The 12,230-nt window shown below is 53.5% G+C and overlaps 1 protein-coding gene across 17 annotated transcripts in view; it reads right to left on the reverse strand.

Moving 5' to 3' along the window:
* PCBP3 (poly(rC) binding protein 3) overlaps positions 1 to 12,230 on the reverse strand; it is a 266,704-nt gene that overhangs the window by 169,977 nt on the left and 84,497 nt on the right. The window contains exon 3 of one of the 17 annotated variants that reach the window (XM_049627692.1): positions 11,965 to 12,000. The exons of the other annotated variants lie outside the window; for them this stretch is intronic. The gene's annotated coding sequence lies outside the window, so the exon portion shown is untranslated. The remainder of the gene's footprint in view (positions 1 to 11,964; positions 12,001 to 12,230) is intronic. 17 annotated transcript variants of the gene reach the window in all.

Genomic DNA, 12,230 nt, shown 5'->3' on the forward strand with positions numbered 1-12,230 from the left:
ACAACCTTAGCTGACAATGGCGAGGCCTCAGGTATCTTAGGAGTGGTCTTCAGTATATCAAAGTCCCTCTGGAGGCCTCCCATTTGACTCTACCCCGCCGCCCCCCCAACTTCATAGTATATGATGAGCCACCGTTCATAACCCCAGGGCAGCTCTTCCTGCCCACGGGTCCTGTCCCGCTGCTTTAAAAATCACCTTTTTTGGGGCGCCTGGGTGGCGCAGTCGGTTGAGCGTCCGACTTCAGCCAGGTCACGATCTCGCGGTCCGTGAGTTCGAGCCCCGCGTCAGGCTCTGGGTTGATGGCTCGGAGCCTGGAGCCTCTTTCCGATTCTGTGTCTCCCTCTCTCTCTGCCCCTCCCCCGTTCATGCTCTGTCTCTCTCTGTCCCAAAAATAAATAAAAAACGTTGAAAAAAAAAATTTTAAAAATCACCTTTTTGCACCAAAGATGTCTTCAAGAATTCTTTCCTGGCCGTCAGCTCCGGACCACCCCACCATCACCCCAAAACCTCATCAGTGAAATAAAGAACTAAAATCCATCACGCAGAACTGACAATAAACAGGTAAGTGAACAGAAGGGAGGAAGGGACGCACCCACGGCAGCTAGCCCGGAGCTGACAGGCATGCGTGGGGAGTGCCACAGAGGACAGACGTCACTCTGCAACCACCACAGTGAAGACAGGTGTAGGCACAAGCCATCAGTGGACACCAGATCCAGGAGAAATTTTCCCGACGGACAGTGTGCTGTCTGGTCTTAAAATAAAATGCCTTCCCTCAGATTGCTTCTTCGTTGCAGGGGGGAAGGAAGGAAGGGTCCTGGGCCGGAGGGGCAAGTGTGTGACTGAGCAAACTGTCCCCAAAAGGGACTGTCCATCCAGACGCGAGGCCCTGAGAAGCACGGCCCAGCTCACAAGGGACTCTCACGGTGGGGACCCATTAGCAGACAAACCCACAAGGAAGAAACTATTTTCTGAAAGGGGCCGTGCTCTTCACCACGTCAATGCCACAAAACTGATGGGAAGGTTGCACAAATGTACCAGTTAGAGACCAGGGACTCACAGCAACAAGTGCAAGCCTGCCACAGACTGGGTCTGGCACCTGCACCGGGGAGAACACCGTGGAAGACCGGGGAAGACGTCGCTGGGGCACGGACAGGTGGAGTGTGTGAGCCGGGAGCGAAGTTCCTGGCGTTAGCACCGGGCCTCTCCCCTCCTCTGCACACAAGCTCTGGGGAGGACTCCAGGGCCTAGGCAGTCTTCAGTCTCCACACCTGCCTCTTTGCCAGCTCCTTCTCAACTGCAGCACACCCGATGGCCCCCGGCGGCAACAGACGGCTCTCTCCTACACCGGCTTTCAGAGTCCCCGGCAGCCACCCCGCTCCCTCCCTCTCACTTGAAGCTGTCCAATACCCAGCGACTTTGCTTTTCTGCCCCACCAAATCCACGGACACGTCGCCCTAACCTTACTGTACTTTCCTCCCTCCTCCACCTGGAAAAAGGAAACCGCATTTGGTGACGAAGCAGTGTTACCGTGGCTACGCCAAAACCGCTTGTGAAAATGGAAACAGTCCAATTTCCTGAAAGCGATTTGGCCATGAGCACTTGAAATCTGAAGTTTTCACAACTGAACAGCAATGAAGTGAAGGGGTTAGGAGAAGGTTCTGGAACAGGAACTCTAGACTTGACCCTGTGCTCTGGAGCTGACTAGAGATTCCTGGCTCATAAAATAGGATAATCGAAGACCTTGGAGCTTTACGGGGACTGAATGAGGACCTTCTGACTTCCCCCTGGAACAAAGCAATTGTTATGGAAGCCATCTTTTCGTGCACTCCCGTATTCCTGGAAAGACAGCAGCGTGCCTCGCCCTCCGGTAGAAACTTAACCAGCCTTAGCCTCCCATCCCTGCCGCCTCTCTGCCCCTGCTCCTGCTCCGAGACCAGGCAGGAACAGGTGAGGAAATGCAGTCTCACGGATGGAGAAGCAGTGCAGACAGGGACGGTGACCTAGCCAAGGTCACCGTGCGATTTGGGAGAGGAACTGGAAACAGAATGCAGCCTCTGGATCCCCGGCCTGACTCCACCGGCCCAGAGGCCTCCTGCCAGAAAGTTCTCCCGTGACTTCCGCCCCTGCTCTGCCAAACTGACACAAGGGTGAGCTGGGAGCTGTGCCCCGGTGGCAGCTGTTCTCCAGCTGCCGCCAGCCCCATGAGATCTGGCCCGAGGCCCAGGCTCTGCAAAGACGGGGCGGGGGGATGCAGTGCTGGTGAGACGCAGGCTCCTACCGGCTTGCTGGGAAGCACAGCCGGGAGACAAGCGTGTAAGAAAAAACCCATTTCCTCAGTCAGGGGGAGAACAAAACCGTAGGGTCACCTTCTTCTGCCCTGCGAGAGCGAAGTAGCCGGAGCACTCAGAAAAGGCAGCGGCCCACACGGAAAGCCCCTTTCCAGCTGTCACTGGAGTGTACCGCTGGGCACCCTTCACATCCAAAGACACGGCGGCCTCCGCGATACAAGCAGCAAGGGCGCACTAAATCGAATGGTGTAACCTGCAAAGCCGCCGGCGTTTCGGAAAGAAAACACAGAGGCGTGAAATAAGCAGAGTGAATCTGTTTAACCCGAGAAGTAGAAGCATCCTTGGCCCCTGGGACCAGGCGCGACATTCCCCCAGGGAGAAAACCTCAGGCCGCCCTCAGCCCGAGCTGAAGGCGCAGCGCAGCTCACCACACCTGGGCGCACCTGGCCCATCGTGCCTAAAGAAAGACAGTAAAGGCCCCATGTCTGTACTGAACGCGAGGAATGTTTATTCAGGAAGCATCCAGAAAGGCTGACTCCCGCTTGTCTAAACGTATACCTAGAGGTGGCTGGTCCGCCACCCCCACATGCCATCCCTGGTCACCGTGGACCAGTGATAACAGCGCTCCAGATCCATCACCGTCTCTGCATGCGGGGCCGCCAGACAGCCTGGCAACGTGGCAAAGAGGGAGGAATGAATGAGTCATCTTGTGAAACGCAATCGGCCCCTTCCTGCCAGGCTGCAACGTGTCCGAGCCTCCAGGAGGACAGCGCTCTCCTACATCCACACGAGAGGAAAAAGACACAGAACAAAAACCACTCGACCAAATCAGAAAGGAAAGCCAGACGGAGGCAGAAGCAAGAAACAGGTGCCTCGAGGTCTTTGTGGGCCCGGTGGGGCAGCTCACGCATCATTGTGGCGCAGATTCTCATGAGAGCCCTTCAGTGAGGCGTCCCGTGCCCTTATGTGAGGGGCAGAAAGGGAAGGCCGGCGGGAGGCCTCCGCAGCTACCAGCCCATCACTCACCCTCGCCCACCTCTCCCTGGGAGGACGCGAGGTAGCCTTCCCCACGCGGCCACCGCCTCCACGGTGTCCCTCTCCTCTGCTCGTGAGGCCCACATTTCCATAACGAGACGGCGCCCCTCCCTGCCCCCCACCCCCGCACACACTGGGACCTTAGTGTGGGAGACGGGCCTGTGGCAGCTCCCTCTCTGTGAGTGTGGGAAGCACCCCCAAATCTAGCTCCCTCCTAGACTTAACGGCGCACAGCTACACAGGCACCTTTGAAGCAAGTACCCCCTTCTGCTAGGACCACCCCCCCATCAATGATACAGGTGACCCCAGGATCTCAGTCCTCATCTGTGCTGGTGGCTGACAGCTGGCTGCTCCCCCAAATCCCGTCTCTCTCCTGCGTGACCACAACTGTGACCGAGCACAGGGCTGCCTGAGGGGACCCCCTGGCCCAGCTTCCCCTGCGGCAGGCGCCAGGCCACCACACCCCACCGCGGGTAGGCCGGCTCCTGCTTAGCACCACTGGGTACGAGGTCCCACTCCCGGACACAAGCCAGCCTGACCTGGCCTTCCAACCCCGCAAGTTCAGTTGCTGGCCTTCATCGTGCCCTTGCCCCTCCCTGAGGACACACCGGACGCACGTGCATCCGTTTCAGCCGGAGGTCCTCCCGACAGAAGGAGATACACCAGTCACGGAATGGCAGGCCACCTGGAGCCCCCGCCGGGACATCCTCTGGGGCAGGGGGCTTCCGAGGGCCCAGCCCACCCCCCAGCCTGGCTACACGGAGAGACAACCCTGACCTCCGTGGGTCATCCAGCCCCGCGGGCACAACTGTCACCCAGGGCCCAGCCCCACGACCTCCCCTCAGCTCCGAGCAAGGATCCCAAAAGCCCCTGGGGCATTTCTCCCTCGGGTCCCGCACAGAAGTTATTCTGCCCCCACGCCGTAGGCCCTCTTCTCGCCGTACACCCGGTTTCCATCTCCCCGGCCGCTCGGTGTCGCTCTTCCTCCCGCTCTGTGTGAGAGAACCCACCCCCGTGAGTTGCTGGCCCCGTGACCACTAGCCCCGGCCGAGCTCTGGTCACCGCTCCTACATGGCAACCACGGCCCCGCAGACTCTCGTCCCGCATGCCCGGCCTCAAGGATCCAGAGAGGCCGCACTCTCTGAATGTGAAGCGTTCAAAGTAGAAAGTTAACAACAGAACATACAGTGGGAAATATCAATCACCTACAAAATGTCAGAACGAAGCCTGGAAATGACAGGCATCTGAATGATTACAGGTCATATCAAAACCAGTGGGGCGCAGTTCAAAGTATCTTGAAAGAACTCTGAAAGCCAAAGTGCATTCATTAGAAAACAAGTTAAATATACAAAAGATGCATTTGAGAAACTAGAAAGGTAACAGTGTAAACCTAAAGAAAAAGAAAACATGCATTAAAATGAGAAATTAGGTTGTGAACCAAATTATGAATGATCGGTATACCGAGAGGGTATTACAACTGGAAGAGTATTAAAAAGTATCAGTAAGATCTACCAGGATTTATTCCAACAGCCAACGCTTGGAATTTCATCTGTGGAATTCTCTACATTAAGAGATGGAAGGAGAAAAATCACAAGACTATCTTAACAGCAGCAACGAACACATGGAGTAAAATGCAACTTCCACTTTTGATCCTGAAAAACAACTTGCAGAAGAGCACCAGAAGCAAGCTTCTGTAACACGAGAGAGAGAGAGCACTGACCAGACAGCCACAGCGAGCACGCCTCGCAGGGAAAGCCTTCGGGCCAAGTCAGGAAGAAGTCCAAACCCAGCTGAGAAACCTATTGCAGCTAAAGCACTTTGACACATGGCCACGTCCAAATACACCGGAATCGAGGGCTTCCCCATACACTATTCAATATCAGAGAGGTGAAATGAGAAAAATCCCAATTACAATAACCAGATAACAGAAATAAGTTGGAAAAGATTTCAAAAGAGAAAATCTACGGCAAGAAAGCTACATACAGTAACTGAAGACTTGGAACACATGGAAAAACAGAATGCCTTCCTAGATTAGGAAGTGAATACTGTAAATAGCAACTGTTTTCAATTCAAATTAGAGCTTTGATCTACTTGAAAAGAAATCCCAATATGATTTTTTAAGCATTTATTTAGAGAGAGAGAGAGCGTGCGCGCAAGCCGGGGAGGGGCAGAGGGTGAGAGAGAGGATCCTAAGCAGGCTCCGCGCTGTCAGCACAGAGCCGGACGTGGGGTTAGAACTCACAGGCCATGAGATCATGACCTGAGCTGAAATCAAGAGTTGGACGCTTAACTGACTGAGCCACCCAGGCGCCTCCTAATGTGATTAATTTCTTAACTTGAAAGTCATTCTAAAGTTCATCTAGCAAGTGAGTAGCCAAGAATAGCTAAAATATTTTTTTAATAATGGGGTTATTGGATAAATATACCATAAAACTAGAATAATTAAAACAGTTGTACCAGCGTGAGAACTAACAGATCAATTAGATAATGCAAAAAGACACGAATATATACAATATCTGCATGTGAGATATACTTCTAGGACAAAAGTAGCAGCACAAATCATTGGGAAAATGAAGTATTTCTCAACAGTGTTTCCAAACTTGTAAGAGAAAATAACTTACACTTTCACCTAATAACATACGTCAGATCAAATCCCAAGTGGATTACACAAGTCAATGCAAAAAGTAAAAACAGAAAACAAAATGTAAGGACACACTGAAGGCCAGGAAGGGGTTTTCTAAATGTCAAACTGCCCCAAACACCAGTGCCCAAGTAAAAGGCGAATGACCCACCCGGGGAGACACCCGCTGGCGCCTTCACTAAGGCAGGACGTTTACGGAGAAGGAAGACTAAACCAGCCAGTGGCGAAGCGGAGTCCGATCGCACCACGCCCTTCCAGTGTTCTTGGGGACACGGTGTGCTGGTGGGGCCCAGCCAGCAGGACACAAGTGGCAATGACACATTATGCCTCTTTTGAAGTGCATCTCTCCCGTGACCTAGGAATCCTACGTGGACGGATAATGCAATCTTGCCTCAGGAAGAGGGAAAGCTGATTCACGCACAAGGGTGCTCACCCCACTGCTACCAACAGCATGACAGATGTGAAGAACACCCAACCGTATTAAACAAAAAGGGGATGACTGACACCTACACTTGACCCTTTCCTTGAAGACCGTTTTCCTTGAAGAACAGGCTTGAACCTCACGGGTCCACCTGTGCATGAATTTTTTTGATAAATACCGTATAGTACTCTAAATGTATTTTCTCTTACGATTTTCTTAGTAACATTTTCTTTTCTCTAGCTTACTTTATTGTAAGAATACAGTACATAACATATATAACATACAAATATGTGTTAATCGACTGTTGATGTTATGAGTAAGGCTTCCGGTCACCAGTAAGCAGTTAAGTTCGGGAGGAGTCAAAGTTATGTGTGGATTTTCGACTGCGTGGGAGGTCAGCAACCTTAACCCCTGTGAGTTCAAGGGTTACCTGTACATCCGCAGAGTGGGAACTATGTAAACTTTTACAACTAGTGTTCTTAAGGGGTACCTGGATGGCTCAGTCGGTTGAACATCTGACTTCCGCCCGGGTCATGATCTCACGGTTCATGAGTTCAAGCCCTGCATTGGGCTCTGTGCTGACAGCTCAGAGCCCGGAGCCTGCTTCGGACTGTTTCCCTCGCTCTCTGCCCTGCCCTCACTTGTGCTCTGTCTCTGTCTCTCTCAAAAATAAAAACAAACATTAAAAAAATTTTTTTAAATGTTCTTAAACTTGGTTACACGGAACAACGTGCAGGATGGCATTCAGTTTAAAAGCGGGGCCCGGGGAAAAAAAAAAATAAAGATAAAAAATAAAAGCAGGGCCCAGAAGTGTGTGTGTATCTTAATCCCCGAGGCAAAGTTCAGCATGAAAGGGACCAAATGTCTGCAGCAGTGTCTCGTCCCCAGGAGCCCCTGGGCACCGACCATCAGCAGGGCCCTCTCGGAGCACGGGGACAGGGAGGTGACAGAGGGGCTCGCACACAGAGGAGACGACACTCGACTGGCATGCGGGACCAGGACAGTGGGGGCCGGGGGAGCCTGAGAAAGGACACACCACCGGGAGGGGCCACTCTACAGGTCTAGGGCTGCGGAGCTCCAGCTCCCAAGGAGAAACATTTTTACCGGATTCGGGGAGGCAGAGGCCACGAACGCTGGCCAGGTGGTGAGGATGAAGCCCCACTGGGGAGGACCAGATGGCCATGCAGTGGAGCTGGGCCCTGGCAGGAGCAGAGACGGGAGGGGGGCAGCCTTCGTAACGCTTTTATAACGGTATTTGCTATGTAACCGTTTCATTTTTACTTTGCGCCACATTATAAATGTACAGAGTTTTAAAAACCACAGAATCCACAAAGCTGACGGCGAGCAAGCTGACGGCGAGCACAGGGCCCTTCCCGTCCCTGTGCCCCGGGCCCTGGGGGCAATCTTTCTGGGTTCTTACCCGCTCTGGTATTTATCTCCACCATCGGATCATTACTCCTCCGTGCCCTCTACTAACTTCCTACTGGGAAACTCGACAATCCCCCTCCCTGGCCCTCTGCCCCCGCCACCCCAGGAGGCTCCAGAGCCTCCTGTACCCCTCAGACCTCTGCATGAGGCGTGTGCTTCCCGGAGCGACTGAGGGCCTCGTTCGCTGGCTTAGTTTCCCGTGTCCGCATTGCTGGTCTGCCTCCACCCGCTCAGCCGGGGATGAGCCCCTCCTGATCACTCCAGCACAGCCGGAGACCACCTCCAAGCAAGCCACTCGCAAGCTTCTTGCTCCACCGTCGGAGCGGCTGCTCCACTCGCCAGCATCCCAAAGCCATCCCAGGTTCTCGGTGTTCCAGGGGCCGGCAAGGTGGAGGCTGGGCTCACGGTGCTCCCTGACCCACTGGAGCGCAGCCCCACGTCCCTGCGGACCAGCCCCCTCCATCACCCTCAGGCTCCCAGTTCGCCCTCCAGGGGACCACGAGTCAGGGTGGGGGAGGAGGGCTGAGAACCGGCCTGGCTTGGCTTGCTTCCTAAACCGGCTTTCCACCAATTTCCTATTTCAGCCCCATCTTTACTGCCCTCCTCATTTTCAGAGGTACGTGGCAATGTCATTCTTGAGACTCGGGGGGGGCTGTCTGCCATGCAATCCATCTCCCCGCCGGGCCCCCCAGCACAAGTGTGATCACCCCCGAGCTTTCTGTTTTCAGATCTGCTATGTCCCTCTGTTTGTCCATCTGCTGTCTAAGTTCCCCAATTCTGTCATCTCCTCTCAATCTCTTGGTGGCCTCTTCCTTTTAAAAATATCTTACCTGTCACTTTAGTGGTTCTTAAGAAGCAGCAGAGGTCACTGTGAATTCAATCTGCCGTTTTGGCTGAAAATCAAGGGAGGAGGTTTTTTTTTTATTTTAAGATGAGAGTTACCGAGTCATGTTGATGCTACTGGACGTGGCTGCCAGGGACAAGGACCTGAGACCCAGGAGACAGGCGGCCTAACTGAGGCAGAAGCAGAGCCCTGAGCAGCCAGAGGGCAGGGAGACCAGGCGGAGGGCAGGACGGCGGGACTGCAGCTTCGGGAGGAAAAGCGAAGCACCTGTTTTCTCGAACTGTGAGGCCCGGCCATCAGCCGAGACTGAAATCTGATGAAATGAGGAAGCTGAGAAGAAAGGCCAGATGCACAAGAGCTGCCTCCGACACAAGAGACACGAGGGCGTGGAGGCCACCCGAGTCCCTCGGCCAGCGCACAGAGCTACGTCCCCTCCCCGCAGCACACCCGAGACAGGAAGGAAGCAGTGGTGTCTGTGGGGTGACGACAAGGGTCACCAAGAAGGACGTGGCGGGGCAGGAGGCCCCTGACGGAGGCGTCCCGGTTGGGGGCTCATCTGCAGTCCTCCTGTCTGTACTCATTGCAGGTAAGCCTTCCAGTTCTTTGTCACATTTGCCAAATCCTCTCATTCTATAGCGAGAATTGTTATCTTAAGGCAGGACAGAAGAAAAACCTATATAAATCAAATAACCAAGTCGGTATAACAGAAAATAAAAGACCTCAAAGTAAATAAAAATTTCAACTGTTTTGTTCTCATTGCTTCTTAATTTCCTTAAGTGCCCAGTTCTGAGTTGGCAGGGAGTGGGCTCTGTCACTCAGTGGCTGTGGGAACTCTGTCCCCTCTGCAAAACAAAGTGGGATTTCAGGGATCCCGGCCGCGGCAAAGCCCAGGCATCACACAGAAGCGGCTTCGCTGTGAAGACTGCCCTTCCCCTCACTCTAAGGAAGTGTGGAAAGTTCTCAGAGATGTGCAAATGGAAAACCAAGTCCTTCCAAAGCTGCCACCTCCCCTGGGAAGCGTCCACTGCAGAGGAGCTCTGTTCTGGCTCGTCACACCACCCGGGAACCCCGCGGGAAGGCGCCGCAGGACCCGGCCAGGATCGCCCCTGGAGTCAGAGCCATTTCTGCTCCAACCAGCTCAGTGCGCCAACGGCTCCCTCCGCACCTGCGGGAGAGGCCACGGGTGCCCTGTGGAAAGCTCACTGCCTTCACTTAAGCAGGCCTCTGGGAACCCCCGGAATCCCAGTCCTGACGGCCCCGCTGCCCCGCTTGTCTGGGCCTCTCAGCCCAGCTGCCCGGGCCTTCTCCAGCGGGGAGCCCGAGAGCTGTGCACACGAGACGGGGTGGGTAACTCTGGGCCAGCCCGCCCCACCCCGGCCCGCTGGTTTATTTCCAGAACTGCAGGCCAGGTTCCCCATTTGCCAGGAGGACAAATTTGGACACCAAATCTAGGCAAAACAGTCCCGGCGCATACAAGGCGTTGTTTATATGCCTGAATTCCAGCGGCCCTTCCCTTGGGGATGTCTGTGAAAATTAGATCCAGATTTGCACAATTATAAAGATGGTCCCAAGCCAGTAGGGATTTGGACGCCCTCTAAAAAGAAAGTGGTAAAATGGCGTTAATTCACCAATCCAACACCCAAAGAAAAAAAGACTACCTGACTCCCGGCCCCTACACCCTGCAGAGTGACAACTGGCCTCCAGGTGACCCACCAGGTCCCTGAGGTGCACCCTGTTGCTCTCTGACCTCGTCTCCTGCCCCCTCGCTCACTCTGTTCCAGCCTCGCCGGCCTCCCCGACGCTCCACGAGCGCCCCGAGCGCGTCCCTCGCCTTGGCCCGGAGCCCTCCGTGCTCCGGCACCTGCGGTGCTGACTCCTGCCCCTCCTTCGAGGCTCTGCCCAGATGCCCCTTGCCAGGTGGGCCTATCCAAACGCTCCCGCCCCTCCTCACGTCCTCCATGGCAGATGTCACCACCTGACACACTGTGGCGTGTTTACTTCCTATGTTTCTTTTTGTAAGCCCCACGTAGATATGAGCTAAAGGAAGCTGGGATTTCAGAAGAGCGCCTGGCACATTTTGCAAATATTTGCTGAATGGATGAAAGAGCAAACAAGGTCTTTGTTCAAGCAATTTGTTAATTAAGGACTTTCCTCTTCTAACATCAGTTAGGACTCTGGTTACCCTCTAGCCCTAGATACCTATGCACGTGTGCTTCCTGACTCCTCCCCACCACCGCCGTCATCACCACCACCACCTCCACTGGCTCTATCACCACCACCACCGTCTCTCCTGGGGGGGGGCTGTTGATGAATCACGGTCCCTGCTGCAGGCCACGGGCTCTGTAAGCTCGGTGGGCTATGCCTGTCTGGCTCTCTGACCGGCTGAGCGCAGGACTCCAGGGTGGCTACTTGGGTCTGCCATCAAGACCACCAGAAAGGGCAGACATTGAACTCAGAGCCCGCATCACATCAGCAAGTCACCTCCTGCTCATCCTACCATCGTGCAGGGACTCAGGCTCATGAGGTCAGCGGCCTAGGGTCAAATCTTGGTCTCACCACCGACAACACAGTGGCGTCACATCGCTGGGTCCTGGAAAGTGAGCAGAGGGCACTACTCCACAGGGCACTGTGAGGATGGAGTGAGGAATTAGACGGGAAGAATCCAAATCAGCAAAGTGGCACAAACCAAGCACTTCATAAATATTAGCTACTGTCATGACATTAGGATTCCATACGAGACTGCTAAAAACCAAATTCCCTGCTGAAAACTAATAGAAAACAACATTTATAAGCTTTAGAAAAAGACATCTTAAGGATTTGAAAGGAATCATTTCACGGTAAGTTTTGCAAAACTGGAGTCAAGGCCACAAAGAGATGCCCGCACAGCCTGGACACACCACCGTGGCCACCGCACACACTTGTCCCTGCCCGGCTGGGCCGCACTGGTGGAGCGTGGGACCAAGGCACGTGACCCGCACCGCACACTCACCACCGGCCCTCAGGCCCCCTGCTGGACAGTTTGGTCAGGTTAAGTTGGTGAAAGGGGTTTAACAGAAAAGGAGAAAACGGCTTCTTTTAAAATCTTGGTTCTACAAAAGCCAGAAAGAAATCATGCAAATCGCTGACGCTGTTGGTGTACTTTGACCTGTCACAGGTCCCCTGTGCGACAGGAAACCTGGCCACAAGGAAGGACAGCAAGACACATGGCTTCATAGGCAGGCGAGACTTTAAAAATCAACTGACGTAGCAAGAATCACTGAGTTTAAAGACATGACCTGGTAAAGGCACTGTAAGAAGCACTACTTACATGGAACCATGTGAGGATCTCTCTGTGTAGACAGCCCTGTAAGCGGGTTAAAAAAATTATTATAATTGGAAATCAGAGACAGAAAATAACCCAAAGAATAATCTATCACCTTAGATGCCAAATTTTACCAAACCAAAGGAACTTATTAAAAGAATGTACTCATAAATCAGTTATTTAGGAAGTCAAAGGCAGTTTCCCAGAGAAAAAAATTCCAGAAAAGAGGTTAGATTCTAAACTGAGTTTGGAACTTAAGATACCGATAAATG

Source organism: Panthera uncia, chromosome C2 (genome assembly GCF_023721935.1).
Source record: "Panthera uncia isolate 11264 chromosome C2, Puncia_PCG_1.0, whole genome shotgun sequence".
NCBI lineage: Eukaryota > Metazoa > Chordata > Mammalia > Carnivora > Felidae > Panthera > Panthera uncia.